Source organism: Palaemon carinicauda, chromosome 12 (assembly GCF_036898095.1).
Source record: "Palaemon carinicauda isolate YSFRI2023 chromosome 12, ASM3689809v2, whole genome shotgun sequence".
Lineage (NCBI taxonomy): Eukaryota > Metazoa > Arthropoda > Malacostraca > Decapoda > Palaemonidae > Palaemon > Palaemon carinicauda.
Window position 1 is genome coordinate 132,898,923 of NC_090736.1, and position 18,099 is coordinate 132,917,021.

At 37.2% G+C, this 18,099-nt stretch overlaps 1 long non-coding RNA gene across 1 annotated transcript; it reads left to right on the plus strand.

Moving 5' to 3' along the window:
• Positions 1-10,745: 10,745 nt before the first annotated feature.
• Positions 10,746-12,523, plus strand: LOC137650641 (uncharacterized). The gene is made up of 2 exons (XR_011046018.1): positions 10,746-11,382; positions 12,100-12,523. It is a non-coding gene; the product is annotated as an uncharacterized lncRNA (long non-coding RNA).
• The last annotated feature ends 5,576 nt before the right edge of the window (positions 12,524-18,099 follow it).

Below are 18,099 nucleotides of genomic sequence, written 5' to 3' on the forward strand. Positions count from 1 at the left end.
TGGTGAGTTTCTTGGAGCTTCTGCTCCATCACGGATTCAATGAGCCGAATCATATCCTGTGCCGTAGGTAGAGGAGTCGTGGTGGAGGACGTAGACGGGAGAGACACTTCCGTCGGTGTAGGAGTAGGAGGGGGGATGGAGGGAGGGGCATCCTCCTTATCGGACTCGGTATACACTACCCGGTCCTCTTCTTCATCATCCTCCCCTTCACCCTGGGCCATAAGGGTTTTCTCGGTGTCCTCCGAGATCTCTGACATGCGTTCATCATGTTCTGAATCCAGGTGATAATCATTCATGGACTGAGCCATGACAACATCAGGTTCCACTGTAATCTGGACTACGGGGATCTGTTCGACTGGGACCACTGAGTCTGGAGAGGCCTTTGGGAACAGCAAAGACCTCATTTCTTCTGTGGCTAGGTATGGTCCAGTGGCGTTCTTCTGAAAGCCACGTACCCACTTGCGTAGGTTGTCCCGAGCAGTGTCCCGAATCTCCGCTGAGGGAGAATCATAGAATGCTTTCTGTAAGCATTCTTGGCAGACCGAACAGGTGGTGGGGCCCCAGTATTTGAGATCCCCTCTCTTGTGAGCACAAGGGGCGTGTGTCCTACACGCCGTGTGTCCATAGAAGTGTGGCCGACGGACCGCGCAGAAGTCGTGGTCACACCTGACGTACTCCTCCTGTAAAGGAAAGAGACGATGAGTATTGTAGAGTCATAATATGGCTCGTATATAAAGTTAATTATTAACAAGTTAATATTAACTTAAATTAATTGTGATGCACAGAAGGGTGGGTGAAAGGAGACAGACGCATGCCTCGTGTAACCCGCCCGGCTGGTTGCCGTAGCATCGGACAGTCCCAGGTGGCCGTAGGCCTCCATGGAAGGTGTCTTGATAATGGGAATTCCATCTAGAATAACCATATTATAGACTAGGCTTGAAATCTTATCAAGAAAGTCTGGGGATCATGAGATCCTAGTAAGGTTCCGGCAACCAGACGTGCCAATTACACGTAGCGTGCTGGAAAGATGAAACACGCAAGAAGACAGAGTGAAAACTGAACAAAATGTACGATTCCGTACCAGTTTGTCTACGTTAACAAGCCGTCTAGGTGCGGTTTTTAGGAGCTATCGCTAGTAAAGATAGCTGAGAGAAGGGGTGCAAGGCATCTTGCCGCCTCCGGACGGGTCCGGCATACCCCCGGCACGCCGGAAGCCGCTCGAGCAGAGTTTCTGGCATTCAAGAATGATCATTCTATGGTCAAAAGAAGCCAGGGTGGCGGCAGCCGGTAGCGGCGGCCGCCGGCAAGGAGCGGTGGTTCCGGCAGCCGGAGGCAGTCGGAGGGTGACAGGGGTAAGGATAAAGGAGCATAGCCGGGGCCGGGGGCCGGCTGCTAGTGCCGGCATTCCGGGAGGGGTCGGCAGTGTGCCGAGGCTATGAGGGAATGGAGAGGCCACGGCGGTAAGCCGGCGGCGATCCCCCGGCACTCGGGGGAAGGCGGCAAGGATAAGGAAGTCACCCGTAGCGGCGGTAATGCCGGGGTAGAGGCGGCAAGGGACAAGCACCAAAGATGGAGGTGGGATGGCAAGGCTGTACTAGCCTAGTCAAGACACCTCTGGAAAAGGTACCACCATGATAGAGGTGAATCTATCATCCTAAGCAGGGGCCGCAATGGCCGGGGGCTAAGGCAGTCCAAGAGAGGACAGGGTGTACCCAAAGAAGGGGTGGAGACTCTTCATGTCGACCAAATGATAACTGACTCCATAGCACTATGGAGGGTCTATGTATCAGAGCGGACAACACTGGGAGCACCACGGGGTCCAGCACTCCAGCCTAGGGTGGAGTGTAGGACAGGGGACATATGAAGCCTAACCTACTGGTAGGTTAGGCTAGGCAAGAGATAGGTTGGGGGGGGGAAAGGGTCTTCTTATAAGAAAGGATGGGTTATGCACCAGAGCGGCCACCTAGGAAGGGAGATGCTCACCCTAACCTATAGTAGGTGGACCAACTGAAAAACGGTGCACGCGTATATTTCAGCAAGGTACATAAACCAGCCCTCCCAACCTAACCTGGATTAGGGTTGTTAGACCCTAATCAAGGAAGGGAGAAGACGTATCGCAAGGAAAAGGTCAAGGACCGATTCAGCTTAAAGGAGGTGATCCTACCTTTAAGGTCCGCAACACTAAGGGAGGGGTCATTCCCTTAGGTGGGGAGGCGATACAGTACTCTGAGGAGTCTTGTCCTATCACATGTAATAGGGTACAAGATTACCAGAGGGAAGCCCTAGGGCTAGGGATGAAGAGAGCATATAGGGGTCCTATCATAAGGTTAGGTTAGCAAGGCACTCAAGATAACCTACCCCCTATATGGTCCCTGAAGGCGAAAAACACTTGCATCACTGTCAATGGTATTGTAAAATAATGCCAAAATCTTCATAACTAACACTAGGATCACTGAAATATCATGCATTAACACTGGTATAGGCTCACTGGCCTAGGGGCTAATCAAAGCCTACTGGTATGGGGTCAGCGAAGACCCTAACTAATGCGTCAAAAACACGATATAAAGTTCCTAGCTATGAAGACTAAATAACTAATAGCGCTGATTAGTAATTTATATACCGGTAAGGCTGTTGCGGCTAACTAAATAAGGCATGCAAGCAACAGCAGCGTCATAAAATGGCGCTGACCGGTCTGGCAAAGCTCTGCCACAATTATGCAAATATCTCGAAAAGTAAGATTTACTTTACGGTCAGAGCTTATTTAAACAATACTTTAACCTTTGTACTCAACTTTCCAGAAGAAGGTGAAGCTGAAGGTTGAGACATGGCGAGGATGCAAGCAGATAAAGTCGCACAAAGGGAAAAATACGTCCAATCGAGCGAGCTACTAGCAAAAGGAATGAGGATGGACGTGACGTCATCAAAAGCAATGGCGTCCGTCTGTTTACATCGCGAGTACCGATATCGCCACATCTAGATTGGCTGCGGCTCAGCTCCCAGCCGCTCTCTGTCCGCCATATTGAAGCGTTAACTCTATATGGGGTGTAGATAGCTATGTGGCACGTTAATACATGCGTGTCCCCTGTTGATACACGATGTCTTAAGGGGAAACCCTTAGGATACTCGCTCCAGAAGTTAGAATTCTGTGATAACCTGTGGTTTAATTCTCTGGGAAAATCCTAGTAGTGATTACCCAAGGAAGCTACCAAAAAGGATCCTTCCATCAGGACGCCATGGCTTGAGCCCAAAAATATATATATATATATATATATATATATATATATATATATATATATATATATATATATATATATATATATATATACATATATTCATATTTATATATATACATATATATAATATATATATATATATATGTGTGTGTGTGTTTGTGTGGGGTGTGTGTGTGTGTGTGTGTGTTTGTGTGGGGTGTGTGTGTGTGTGTGTGTGTGTGTGTGTTTGTGAGGGGGGGGGGTGCTGCTACATGTGGTGTGTGTGCGTGTGTGGGCTGCTACAGGGGGGGGGGTGCAGCTACATGTGGTGTGTGTGCGTGTGTGTGCTGCTACATGTGATGGGTGTGTGTGTGTGCGTGTATGTGTGTGGTGCTACATTTTAAGAAGAGAAAAATAAATTATCGAAACATGTAATTTATTGAAACTAGAAAATAAATATTACTTATACTTCAGCGTAAAATATAAAATAATACCAGTACACCTTTAAATGTGTATCTACACAATTGATAAGTTTATAATCAAAATGCTTACTCCATTAACTGCTTCTTTCATTTTTAAAGTCAAGATTTTTAATTTCAATTTCCATTCGATATAAACAATATTTTCATAAGCCTCATTAATATAAACATTGATATAAACAATATTTTCATAAATCTCATTAATATAAACATAGATATAAACAACGAAATTTGGAAATTCATAGTATTTTTATGAAATAAATAAAAAAGAAAAAAATAACTTCACGAGTATCTATGGTGAACGGTTTTCACCAGAAGCGATGTTGCCATATTAGCGGGTGTGTAATTACTACGATCGTGTTTGTTTCATTCATTTCATTATTCATTTTATTTAAAAACGTATGCAGTAAGATTAGATAACAAAATAACACTCATTTAGTTCTAATTTATGAAGTGGAACATTAATTATTAATGTGTTTTAAATTAAATTGTTTCGGAAGATGGCAACAATGCAGTCTCACTAACGTGGTCGACGATTGCCATATTTTCAACTTGTGAATTTTACTTTCGAGAAAATTGGTTATATTACTTAATCCAAACTCGTATATTATTAACTTTACATTTTATTATATCTTAAGGAGATGATTAACACATAAAACTTACTCGAATCTTCAGCAAATTAATGGATGTGGAGATATTTGTCGATGAATATACCTATACACATTGTTATCTCAAACACATTTACGCTGCCATGAAAGAGATTGTATCTTTTGGAATTGCATTGTGGGTAATAATGCCTGATCGTCTTATTATTATTATTATTATTATAACTATCCAAGCTACAACCCTAATTGGAAAAGCAAGATGCTATAAGCCCAGGGGCTCCAATCGGGAAAAATAGCCCAGTGAGGAAAGGAAATAAGGAAATAAATAACTGAAGAGAACAAATTAACAATAAATCATTCTAAAAGAAGTAAAGTCAAAAGAGATATATCATATATAAACTATTAACAACGTCAACAACAAAAACATATCTAAGATGGCTTTTTATCTTTACATTTTGAATTATTTACGATAAAAAATTGCTAAAACCTGATTTATTCCCTTATTTCAGAGTTCAGCAAACTTCAGCAACTTCGAATAATGCAAATACATAAATATATTTGTGTTTAATCATATAGATAATATTTATTGCTCATCTAAATGTAATAAATAACGGGAAAATAATCATACAATCGGAAAACGAGTGTAGAGCCATTCATGGCTATTGTTTCCCACGCCGGAGAAACTAACAATATAAACGAAGTCATTCTTTATTAAATAAACTGCAATTCATCGTAACTGATATGAATAATAATACACAGAAAGTGCATGAAATAAAAAATACTATTGGATTTACTCTACTACTCACATTCTATAATATTTTTGCAATGTCAATACTGCATCTCAGTGGGTTTCGAACACACTAAAGCCTATAGCTTAACACTTTTTCTTAATTATAATTAGATACATACATTTTACAACACCAATTCGGCTTCTTTTCGTTTCAAATGGATGAGTAATATGTGGTATATAAGAGTTTCGTCGTAAGGAGCAGCTGAATTATAAGAAATATGTTTAAACTTTTAAACTGTGGAGATAAACACTCGTAACACACTTCCAACGTCCCTTCACTCACACGTCCAAAAGTCAACTGAAGCAAATGTTCTAAAGTATCGTTATAATAATGATCATTATAGTAATTCGAGTCTACTGAAAAGCTCTTCCGCTAGGAGGTGTAGCATAACCCTTGTGATGAGTTCTTATTATAAAGTTAATACACGTATATATATATATATATATATATATATATATATATATATATATATATATATATATATATATATAAATATATATATATATATATATATATATATATATATATAATGTGTGTGTGCATTTGTATGTGTGTATCATCATCATTATCAGCCGTTACTAGTCCACTGCAGAACAAAGCCCTCAGTCATATCCATCCACTTGCGACTGTTTATAGTCTTTCTGTGTCAATACCACGCCAAGCAAACTTCCCTTAGTTTGTCGATCCATCGTTTTCTCTTCCTTCCTCTGCTTCTTTTACAATTGCTAGGGAGCCATTCTCTTATTCTTAAATGTCCAGTGTATATAGAGCAATTCGTAGGCGGAGAAACGAACAATATTAAACAAAGTAATTTTTCAGTTACTAAACTGGAACTCCTTCCACATTATTAATATAATAATGCACATAATATTCATGAAATAAATAATGCTATTGGATCAAACTACTACTCACATTCTATAATATTATTGCAATATCACTAATTCGGCTTCTTAGCGTTTCCCAGGGATGAGTAATATGTGGTATATAAGAGTTTCGTCGGCAGTAGAACCTCAATTATATAAAATAAGTTTAAACTTTTAAACTGTAGAGATAAACACTTCTCACGTCTTTTCACTTTCACGTCCAAAGGTAAACTGAAGCCAAAGTTTAAAGTATCGTTATAATAATGTTCAAAATAGTTATTAGAGTCGACTAAAATGCTCCTCTCGAAGGTGTAACTTTGTGGTGTGTTGTTATTGTAAGATTCAATTAATACACGTATATATATATATATATATATATATATATATATATATATATATATATATATATATATATGTGTGTGTGTGTGTGTGTGTGTGTGTGTGTACAGTATAAAGCTATGTGTGTATGTGGAACTCTTCAGTTTAATCACTTTCTTATTAGTTTTTAGACCTAGACCTTACTCTGTCATCACCAATATATATATATATATATATATATATATATATATATATATATATATATATATATATATATATATATATATATATATATATATATATATATATATATATATATATGTGTGTGTGTGTGTGTGTGTGTGTGTGTACACTATAAAGCTGTGTATGTGGAACTACAGTTTAATCACTTTCTAATTAGTTTTTAGACCTAAAAATTTCTTTGTCATCACCAACCCAACAATTAATATAAATGAGTAATAGCGAGATATGTCAGGTCTTCTTTTTGAGACTTTAACGTAAAATGAACACACAAATGGTTGTGAATTAGGAAAGAAAATTGTGCCAACCTGCTAGATATCAAAAGCGCGTAGGCCTACACCGATTTTGTTCGTTTAAATTTCATGGCTTAGTTACAGCTGGAATAAAACTTCTGGTATTATAGTGTAGCAAATGGGCTTTAAGATATATGAAAGACTTATAATTAACGTCTAAATATACCGACGTATTTACAGAGCAGCATTTCCCCATATTTAGAAAACTAGTCTCAACCTCTCTCTTCTTCCTGCTCGCGATAGCAAGAGAAGCGAGTTATGGATGGTTCTAATGTAAAATGTATAAAAAAAAAAAAAAAACGTCATATATGTCTTCATACATCATGCTTTCACCAGAACATGCTAAGCACCATCGTATGCGGGAGAATTTCATGTATTAGATTTTTAATTCCATCCTAAAATTTACTAAAAAAAAAAAAAAAGAACGCCTAGTAAAACAGTATAGAGTTCTCTTGCTTGACGGTACACTCGGGCACACTTCTATCTAGTTTCTCTTCCTCTTGTTTTGTTAAAGTTTTTTATAGTTTTTATAGGAAATATTTATTTTAATGTTGTTACTATACTTAAAATATCTTATTTTTCTTTATTTCCTTTCCTCACTGGGCTATTTTCTCTGTTGGGGCCCCTGTGCTTTTCCAACTAGGATTGTAGCTTAGCATTTAATAATAATAACAATAATAATAAAGTTTTTTTATAGTTGTTATAGGGAAATATTTATTTTAATGTTGTTACTATACTTGAAATATCTTATTTTTCATAATTCCTTTTCTCACTGGGCTATTTTCCCTGTTGGGGCCCCTGCGTTTATAGCATCCTGCTTTTCCAACTAGGGTTGTAGCTTAGCATTTAACAATAATAATAATAATAATAATAAAGTTTTTTTATAGTTGTTATAGGGAAATATTTATTTTAATGTTGTTACTATAATTAAAATATCTTATTTTTCTTTATTTCCTTTTCTCACTGGGCTATTTTCCCTGTTGGGGCTCCTGCGTTTATAGCATCCTGCTTTTCCAACTAGGGGTGTAGCTTAGCATTTAATAATAATAATAATAATAATAATAATAATAATAATAATAATATACTGAAGCCTACAAGATAATGTTGCATGCCACACCGTATTGATTTTAAAAAAAGGGAAATTGGCACCTGTTTCTCTTGGCCAATTAGGAACGTCGTTACAAACGACCTTAGGAATCGTGCCACAAGTAATTGAATTCACTATATTTACTGATATAAAAAAGCAATTTAACTAAACGAGCAACAGCCATTGCCTTGTTCAATATAAATGAATTAAAAGTTATTGAATAAAAGGTTTTAATCATCAAGGTCACATCCAGCAGAATATTAAAGATACCTTTACGGTTCTCTCTCTCTCTCTCTCTCTCTCTCTCTCTCTCTCTCTCTCTCTCTCTCTCTCTCTCTCTCTACCCAGCAGATGAAAAAATAGCACGGACAGGAGGCCGTGCTGGTATAAGGGTAACTTTATTTCAAATGAAAAACAGTTCCCCTGTTTATCTCGAGTTATTTAACTGCCTAAGAAGAACTCTCTCTCTCTCTCTCTCTCTCTCTCTCTCTCTCTCTCTCTCTCTCTCTCTCTCTCTCTCTCTCTCTCTGAAGCACAATATAACTGTATATATAAAGCAGAATGACGAACTGTACTTCAATTCTACTAGATATACAGTATGCGTCCTTTAGAGATATATTATAAAACAAAAGTTTAGTGTTCCAAAATCACCCTATAATTGGCTTTACCTGATTGTAGGATGCCAGAGAACTTCTAATCATTCATTTTATTCATTATCCACAATTTGAAATAATGTCCTGTTCTCAGAAAAGGAGAACATGGGTCCTACGTCCTGATAGGTTTAAGAGGATCTTAGTGGAAGCTGGATTCTTCTTGAAATATTCTATTTTTCCTTGCTTCCTTTGAATAATCCTTTCCTCACTGGGTTACTTTCCCTGTTGGAGCCCCTGGGCTTATAGCATCCTGCTTTTCCAACTAGGGTTGTAGCTTAGCAAGTAATAATAATAATAATAATAATAATAATAATAATAATAATAATAATAATAATAATAGTCTCATAACTCGCCAAGGTCTATAGAGAGCAGTCCACTGGATGGTCAAATTGTGTATGAGAATATTGTCAACTCCAATTCTCTCTCTCTCTCTCTCTCTCTCTCTCTCTCTCTCTCTCTCTCTCTCTCGGACAATAGCCTAACCGTTATACCAGAATTGTAAATCGTTTAACGGGAAGAGAACTTAAAATAGAGGAAAATTCTCTCTCTCTCTCTCTCTCTCTCTCTCTCTCTCTCTCTCTCTCTCTCTCTCTCTCTCTCTCTCTCTCTCTCTTCTCTCTCTCCTCTCTCTCTCTTAATCACATATGGACAAAAGCCTAATCTCCCTCTCTCTCTCTCTCTCTCTCTCTCTCTCTCCATGGTATGAGTAACCCATATTAATACTGTACAGCGTTGCTGATCAAAGCAATACATAACCCATGTAAAGGTTTAAAGGTCGCTCATGAATGGCAGAGGCAAGGGACAGTGCCATTGCCCTAGCAATCAGGACAATGCCCTAGAGATTGACCATATATGATCAGCGCCCAAGCCTCCTCTCCACCCAAGGGCCAGGCAGTGGCTGCTGATGACTCAGCAGATAGACCTAGAGTTCCGCCAACTTCTCCCTCCCCCCCCCCAACCTTAGCTCACAAGAATGGTAAGGTTGCAGACACTAATGGCACTAAAGAGTCTAAGCGAGACTCGAACTCCCATCTGGCAAACACCAGACAGAGACTTTACCCATCAGGCCACAAAAACCCTCCCACCAAATTTAGATATCATCACTATTCTATCTAATTTCTCTTCCTCTTGTTTTGTTGTTTTTATGGTTTATATAGGAAATATTTGTTTAGGTGCTGTTGCTGCTCTTAAAATAATTTTCCCCTTGTTTCCTTTCCTCACAGGGCTCTTTTCCCTGTTGGAGCCCTCGGCCTTATAGTACCCTGCTTTTCCAACTAGAGTTGTAGCTTAGCAAATCGTTCTAATAGATTTTCAACAGCAATACGTCATGACACAAGCTTCTCCCCGAACGTTCTCCTTGTCTTCTACTTCTCCTACTTTATAGACTATCTGAATCGTAAGTTTTCCATAAAACTTTCTCCGCCCATTACTACATGGTGTATATAACATCAAACGACTTCTGTATACACGTTCTGCAAGTTTCCAAGAGTCTCATGTTTCTTACCGCCATCTATTGGTCGGGAAAAGAAAGTGACAGTTGTGTTAACAACGCTGTTTAATAGTCCTTGGGTTGAATCTTGGAAGTGCTGGGTTTTTGTCAGGGCGAATAGAAGCGAGATTGAATAGTTTGCGGTTGTTCAAGGTTTGTTCTACATCTGTAACTTTGTGTTATATGGTGACAGTTTATTTTTTTATATTGCTTTGTGCTTGTGTGACAGTATTTTATATGTAAATGTTAGTACTACGGTAGAGTGGTATTAGGTTTGAGCTTGTGTGACAGTATTTCATATGTAAATGCTAGTACTACGGTATAGTGGTATTAGGTTTGCGCTTGTGACATTATTTTATATGTAAATGTTAGTACTACGGTATAGTGGTATTAGGTTTGTGCTTGTGTGACAGTCTTTTACATGTAAATGTTAGTACTACGGTATAGTGGTATTAGGTTTGTGCTTGTGTGTCAGTATTTTGTATGTAAATGTTAGTACTACGGTATAGTGGTATTTACTGGTGCTTGTACGACTTAAATTGAGTGATGGTTTTATTAGTACTGTGAAAGTTTCCGTGAACACTGGTTTCAACTTGGTAAATTTTAGTAGACCTTTGTTTTAATTTACTGTATAGCTTATTTGTATGCCTTTAAAGTTAATTGAGTTGTTGGAATAGCTTAGTTTCTTTGAAGCTTACGTGTTAATTAAATTTTTGTATAGCTTAGTTCTTTGGATTTAAACTTGTAACTGTCCAGACTTTCATATAGCTAGTCAATTTGGCCTATATTAAGTATGGATTTGTGCAGTGTTTCCAGTGTTTTAAGTAAATTTATTTTTAAACTTTTTTGTATGAAGCTTATATATTGTTTTATGCTTAGAGAATTTAAAGTTTGCGTATAACTGGTTAATATGGTATGTTAAATAGGCATTGTGTAATTATATCTGATGGTTTTCTATTTTTGCAGTGTTGGGGCAAGCTGAATTTGATTGACTTCTCAAGCGTTCAGTTCCAGGAATATTGAAGATCTAGGAATGCTGTAATTGGAATAACTTATTCCAGCTTTTTAAGGGAACCACATCTATATGCTTCTCGGTACTGGAGACTATCTTTGGCATGAAATTCTCGTGTGGAGATTCCAGGCAGCAACGTTAACAAGATATTGGATTCTATTACTGAAGAATGTCATAGCCAACACTCTTTGGTGATTCCAGGCGGCAGTGTTAACCACATTGTTATTTGAAACAATTTCTGGAAAAGGTCCTATCCACTTGGTACATAAATATCCTTTGAAGATTCCAGGAAGCATCGTTGAGACATAATGGTTTTGTATTTTTCGCTCTGATCTAAAAGGCAAGTATCAGTTTTTTTTAGTTTCTTAAAACCAATCAAGCAAGCTAGTCCCCTCCCCCGAAGGGGCGGTGCCCCTGAGGGGGAGTGGACGTCCCCTGTAATGAGCGATGGGCTTCGGCCCATCGTTCATTACAGGGGGGCTTGCTTTTATATCTAAGGTAATGTATCAATTGAGTTTCAGCATTTTAGCTTATATCAATAATTGATGATTGAAGTAACTTTAACATAACTTAAAGTAACGGTCCAAAGTAACGGTCCAAAGTCATTTTAGGTAACTTTACCAGTATGTTTAACAAGTCAGTCTGGATATATTACTTCAATGTTAAAATTTTTTTTAACTAGTTTGTCTCAAGGATTAGAATAGTTAAAACTTAATTCAAAGTCTGGAATTAATTCAATGTTAAAAACACTTAACGATAGTTTTCAAATGATTATAACTATTTTGACATTTTCAAATGATGATTACTATTTTAACGTAACTATGTGAAGTTAACGTCACATTCAAAGAAATTTCAGGAATAGTGTAGAACTGACTTCACATAGTGTAACCTGACTTAGTGTTGGAGTTACTTACAAATAACTTAATTTCAAATATCAAATCTCAAAATACCACTTTCAGTTCTAATGTAATTTTGATTTATAATCTTCAATCTTTTAGTAAGAAATAGGGTTTTCAAATGTTATAAAACAGTTTTCTACAGCTATGTATTTTCGCAGGTCGTGTGGGCTGACGAAGTTTGTATGAATTGAAGACTGTTGAAGTTTCCAGTCCCTGAATCTGGCAAAGTTTTTTGAAATCTTGGAACTTTTGAAGACTGCTGAAGTTTCCAGTCTCTGAATATGGCAAAGTTTTTTTTAAATCTTGGAAGTTTGCATCTGCACTAGAAGTTATATTCCAGCTGTTACCAAGTTGTGGGATGATCTAAAGAGCTGGTAGAAGTGTCTACTATTTTGGAATCTACAGCCCAATAAAAACTAGCTTTGGATGGATTAAGAAGCTTTTAAGCCTTTCAAGATTCATAGATACCTACCGCGCTGGCTTGAAATGACATTGGTTGGTATATCTAATTGGTGGTACAGAGTAATAATAAAACTTTGATTAGCTCCTATTGTTTCTTACCAATAAAGTGTTCTAAACTAGTGTAATGTATTCAGTTACTCTAAGTTATAAATTTGTTAATGGGTGGGCTTAATTAAAAATAGATGGGTTAAAATGGTTTTAATTAAAAATGGATAGTTTTAATTAGAAATGGATGGTTTTAATTAAAAATGGATGCCTTTAATAAAAAATGGATTGTTTTAATTAACAATGGATGGGTTAAAATGGTGGGCTTCATATCTAATGGATGGGCTTAGATTTTAGCTTAAGCCTACAGGTTTTTGTCAATGGATATAATCACTTGATTGTCCTAATATGGAACTAAAACTTAAGAATCCTGTGTCCCGAGTAACTTTATATATTTAAACTTTAATATAATCTACAAAAAAAAAAGTGTTATAAAATTTTAAAATTTTGTATGGTTTAAAAAATTTCTCAATCCATGGTTTAGTCTGGTATTTGTTTGAAAAGTGTACTTCGATATGCCAAGAGCTCAAACTATAAGATAAACTATTTTTCATAGGTTTATTGATTGAAAATTACTTAATTCTTGGTTTGATCAAGGTATTATCGTAAGAAAAGTAACACTGTAGCAGTTTCTCTTGTATAGAAATAGCATAATGTGCTCTTGGATAAAGTAGACAATGGTGATGAAAGTAGATGTCACCTAGAAATGGCATAATGTGCACTTGTATAAAAAGTAGATAATGGTAATGGAAATAGATTAGTGTGTCGCCTAGAAATGGCATAATGTGCACTTTTATAAAGTAGACAATAGTAATGAAAATAGACAAGGTGTTGCCTAAAAATGGCATAATGTGCACTTGTATAAAGTAGACAATGGTAATGAAAATAGATAAATAGACAAGGTGTTGCCTAAAAATGGCATAATGTGCACTTTTATAAAGAAAGCAGACAATGGTAATGAAAATAGATAAGGTGTTGCCTAAAAATGGCATAATGTGTACTTGTTTAAAGAAAGCAGACAGGTAATGAAAATAGATAAGAATGTCTTACCTAAAACATTCCGAAAGGTTGAGTGAGTTTGTAACTATACTCAACCGGTAAAATATTTACCTAAACTTAACGAATGGTTGCTGCTCTTGCCTATCCTTAGTGGCATTTGTCTCATGATATAATAAGAGCTCCAGGGTTCTCATTGGGAGGGGAAAGAAGCAGTTTTAAGCATAAGTACTTCTTACTGCTTGCCTGGTGTCACTGGGCATGCCTCTGGCATGCCAGGGGCAGCGTCAAAGGACTTTACTTATAGAAATTCCTGCTTCAGGCAGGCAGGGTTAAGAGACCAAGTGTTTAGGCCTGTTTAGGGCCAAAGTGATGACATTAAGCTCAAGGGTGAAAGGTTAAAGAGTTTAGTCCCAGTAGGTTAGAGAGACTGGGAGAAGAGGGAAGGGTTCTCAGTGGGAGTGGAAAGAAGCAGTTTTAAGCATAAGTACTTATTACTGCTTGCCTGGTGTGTCTGGTTTCGACAGCGTCGAAAAGATTCTCTTATATGAATGCCTGCTTTGAGCAGGCAGGGTCAAAAGACCCAGTGTTTAGGTCCTGTTGAGGGCCAAAGAGTTGAGATGAAGTTATAAGGGTGAAAGGTTATAGAGCTTGGTCCCAGTGAGTTAGAGGGGCTGGGAGAGGAGCGGAGTGATTTGCGTTAGAGGGCAGAAAAAGGGCAGGTTGAAGCCTTAACTAAGAAGAGTGCTAAGGGTGGTTGAGAGTTGATCTCTGCATAGGCTGGGAGAGACTGTCTTCTTACCTAGGTGGGGGTTAAGATTGCAGAAAACCTGCAAGCGTCTCTTATGTTTTTGAGAATGTGGGCAGTCACCTGTTCAGCTGTATGTGACACTCCTTGGCCGAGGTTTTGTCTTAGATTTGTGGTTTCTGGGCAGTGGCAGAGGTAATGCTCTAGTGAGAGTGCCGGAACAGCTTTGCAGTACTTGCATTGCCTACCCTCAGGGTTGATGATTTCCCATGAGCAGGGGTACCCTAACCTTAGTCTGTGGTAGATTACTGCTAGCTTGCGGGGCGTGTTCTTTGGTAGATCATGTCGCTACCTCATTGCAAGAGGGTCGTAACTCCAAATTCCTGATTTTTCAGGAGACGCGTTTGAAAGTTGCTAAGTCCTATGAATTTGATCATGTTTCACAAATCTTCTTGGTGCCATCTCTCGGCCGCTAATTCACCTAGATTTACGACTCTCTTACCAAAAGATGCAGAATCAATTCGGCAATCTTGTACACCATATAACTCAAAACTAGCAAATTTGGAGTTACGACCCTCTTGCAATGAGGTAGCAATGTGGTGCCAGGTTGGTAGTGTTAATATACCATTTTGCTGATTTTGACGAGGCAAATAGGGCTTGTCTGGTGGAGCTATGTAGTTGTGTTTGACAGTAAGCATTCATTGCTGATTTGAACTGTTCATGCGATGGGTTGATGGTTATGCTGATAGTGGTGACTTGTAGGGCCTGCTTTGCTAATCGATCGGCTTCTTCATTACCGAGTATACCTATATGACTTGGGATCAAATTCAGTGCGACCTGTCGGTTCTGGAGAGCATGTGTGTGGGCTATCTGTCCGATGGAGGAGATGTGTGTTTTCTCGGATATCTTGGCTCCTGATTGCTTATGACGTCATCCTGCTTCTCCTGTGATATGGGAGCTGATTTTGCTTGACTAACATTAGGTATAAGTGTAAAGGTAAATTTCAACATATTATTATTGTAATTCATTTGCATCTCGTTATTATTGTAATGTATTTGCATTTTTAGTGATGGTGTAGTTTGGATAAAACCACGAGAAGGTAGTTAACGGTTCTGGGCGTTATCAAACGAAGACGAATTGAGTACTTGCAATTGTACGCTGAAATGCGGTTGTTATCGGTGGTATCATTATCATCATCATTTCAGCCTTCAAAAGTCCTTTGTTGGATGTAGGCCTTCCCCAGGTTCCTCCACAGATTTCTATTGCAGGCTATTCTGTGCCACTGTTGCTTATGTTGGTCTAAGTCATCTCGCCAGCGGGTTTTTTGTCTTCCTCGGTTTCTTGTGTATCCTCGGGGTGTCCAGAAGGTTGTTCGTGATGTCCATCGGTTGTCTGTCATTCTGGCAATGTGACCTGCCCAGTTTCATTTGAGCTTGCTAATGGTTTCAAGGATATCCATTACTTTGGTTTTTTGACGTATCCATTTAGCTGTTTTTCTATCCTTCCATGTTAGATTTAGCATAATTCTCTCATGTGCCCTCTGCATTGTTCGTAATTTAAGGGAAAGCTTTTTTGTTAGATTATCGGTGGTATACATGGTTGAATTACACGCGATTTAGATAAACTTTGAGTGAGTAAATCAAAATCTATACGCGTTAAACTGATACCTAAGTGTATCTTTACTCGAATTGATAATGCTTAAGTAGTAATTAAAGTTATGTAGTTGTAATATAAAAGTACTTCAAAAAAGTACTAAGTAATTCTGAATCATAAATATAAAAGTAATTTAGTACTTTCATGCGAAAGCAGCAATATAAAAGTACTAGAAAGTAATTCTAAATCATGAATATAAAAGTAATTTAGTACTTTCACGCCAAAGTAGCAATATGAAAGTACTAGAAAGTAATTCTAAAGCAGGAATATGTAAGCAATGTAGTAGTAATATAAAAACGATGCGAAAGTAAAAGTATTAGAAAGTAATTCCTAAGCAGAAATATAAGTAATGTAGTAGTAATAATATAAAAGTCATATAAAAGCAATGCGAAAGTAAAAGTATTAGAAAGTAATTCCAAAGCAGGAATATAAAATTAATGTAATATGAAAACAGTAACATTAAAGCAATGCGAAAGTAAAAGTATTAGAAGGTAATTCCAAAGCAGGAATATAAAATTAATGTAATATAAAAGCAGTAATATTAAAGCAATACGAAAGTAAAAGTATTAGAAGGTAATTCCAAAGCAGGAATATAAAATTAATGTAATATAAAAGCAGTAATATGAAAGTAATGCGAAAGTAAAAGTACTAGAAGGTAATTCCAAAGCAGGAATATAAAATTAATGTAATATAAAAGCAGTAATATAAATCAATGCGAAAGTAAAAGTATTAGAAGGTAATTCAAAAGCAGGAATATAAAATTGATGTAATATAAAAGCAGTAATATGAAAGTAATGCGAAAGTATAAGTACTAGAAGGTAATTCCAAAGCAGGAATATAAAATTAATGTAATATAAAAGCAGTAATATAAATCAATGCGAAAGTAAAAGTATTAGAAGATAATTCCAAAGCAGGAATATAAAATTAATGTAATATAAAAGCAGTAAAATTAAAGCAATGTGAAAGTAAAAGTACTAGAAGGTAATTCCAAAGCAGGAATATAAAAGTAGCAATATAAAAGCAATGCGAAAGTAACAATATAAAAGTTACTCCAGAGTATTTACATAACAGCAATTCTAAAGCAGGATTTAAAAAATGATACCATAGCAGTAATGTCATGCTAGAAATGTAACTGAAAGTAACTTAAAGGTAATTCTAAAAGGGCTCCGTCCACACGGACGAACTTTGTTCAAGGTGACGTCAAAGCGTAGGAGCAGCGAGCAAATTTCGGTATAGGTTTTTCGTAGGATTACTGAAGTAACGAGGGTTGTGCTCGTTGGTGGTTAAAAGACTCGAGAGATGTCGTTGCATGACGTACATATATATATATATATATATATATATATATATATATTATATATATATATATATATATATATATATGTATATATATATATATATATATATATATATATATATATATATATATATATAGCATATATATATGTGTGTATATATATATATATATATATATCCAAATAAGCCATATAATTTTGCTTCATTAATGTCTGAGTTCTCTTAATGACCTCGGGATCAGAGCCCCAGGTGAAATCCCACAAAGACAAGAGCTTGTGACCGGCCGGGAATCGAACCCTGGTCCGGCAAACTTGTAGAGACAGTGACTAAACCACTTGGCCACGAAGAAAGATAAAAGTCAATGACAATTCTGCTGTACTTATACCTGTCGAATTCAGGTGTTTTGTACTTAAAATTTAAATTAACCCATCTTCACCATCGTAATTTCAATTTGGGTGCTGATCATATGTATATATGGTCAGTATTTAGGGCATTGTCCTGCTTGATAGGGCAACGTCACTGTCCCTTGCTTCTCCCATTCACGAGCGGCCTTTAAACCTTTAAAAACAGGATTACACAAACCTGGCTTAGATTTCGCCAGTCGTCTCCATCTTGAGCTTTTAATTCAATACTTCTCCATTCATCATCATCTACTTTGTGCGTCATAGTCCTCAGCCATGTAGGCCTGGGTCTTCCAACATTTCTAGATTCTACCTTGATCTTTTATTTCAATACTTCACTCATCATCATCTACTTCGCGCTTCATAGTCCTCAGCCATGTAGGCCTGGGTCTTCCAACATTTCTAGATTCTACCTTGATCTTTTATTTCAATACTCCACTCATCATCATCTACTTCGCGCTTCATAGTCCTCAGCCATGCAGGCCTGGGTCTTCCAACATTTCTAGATTCTACCTTGATCTTTTATTTCAATACTCCACTCATCATCATCTACTTCG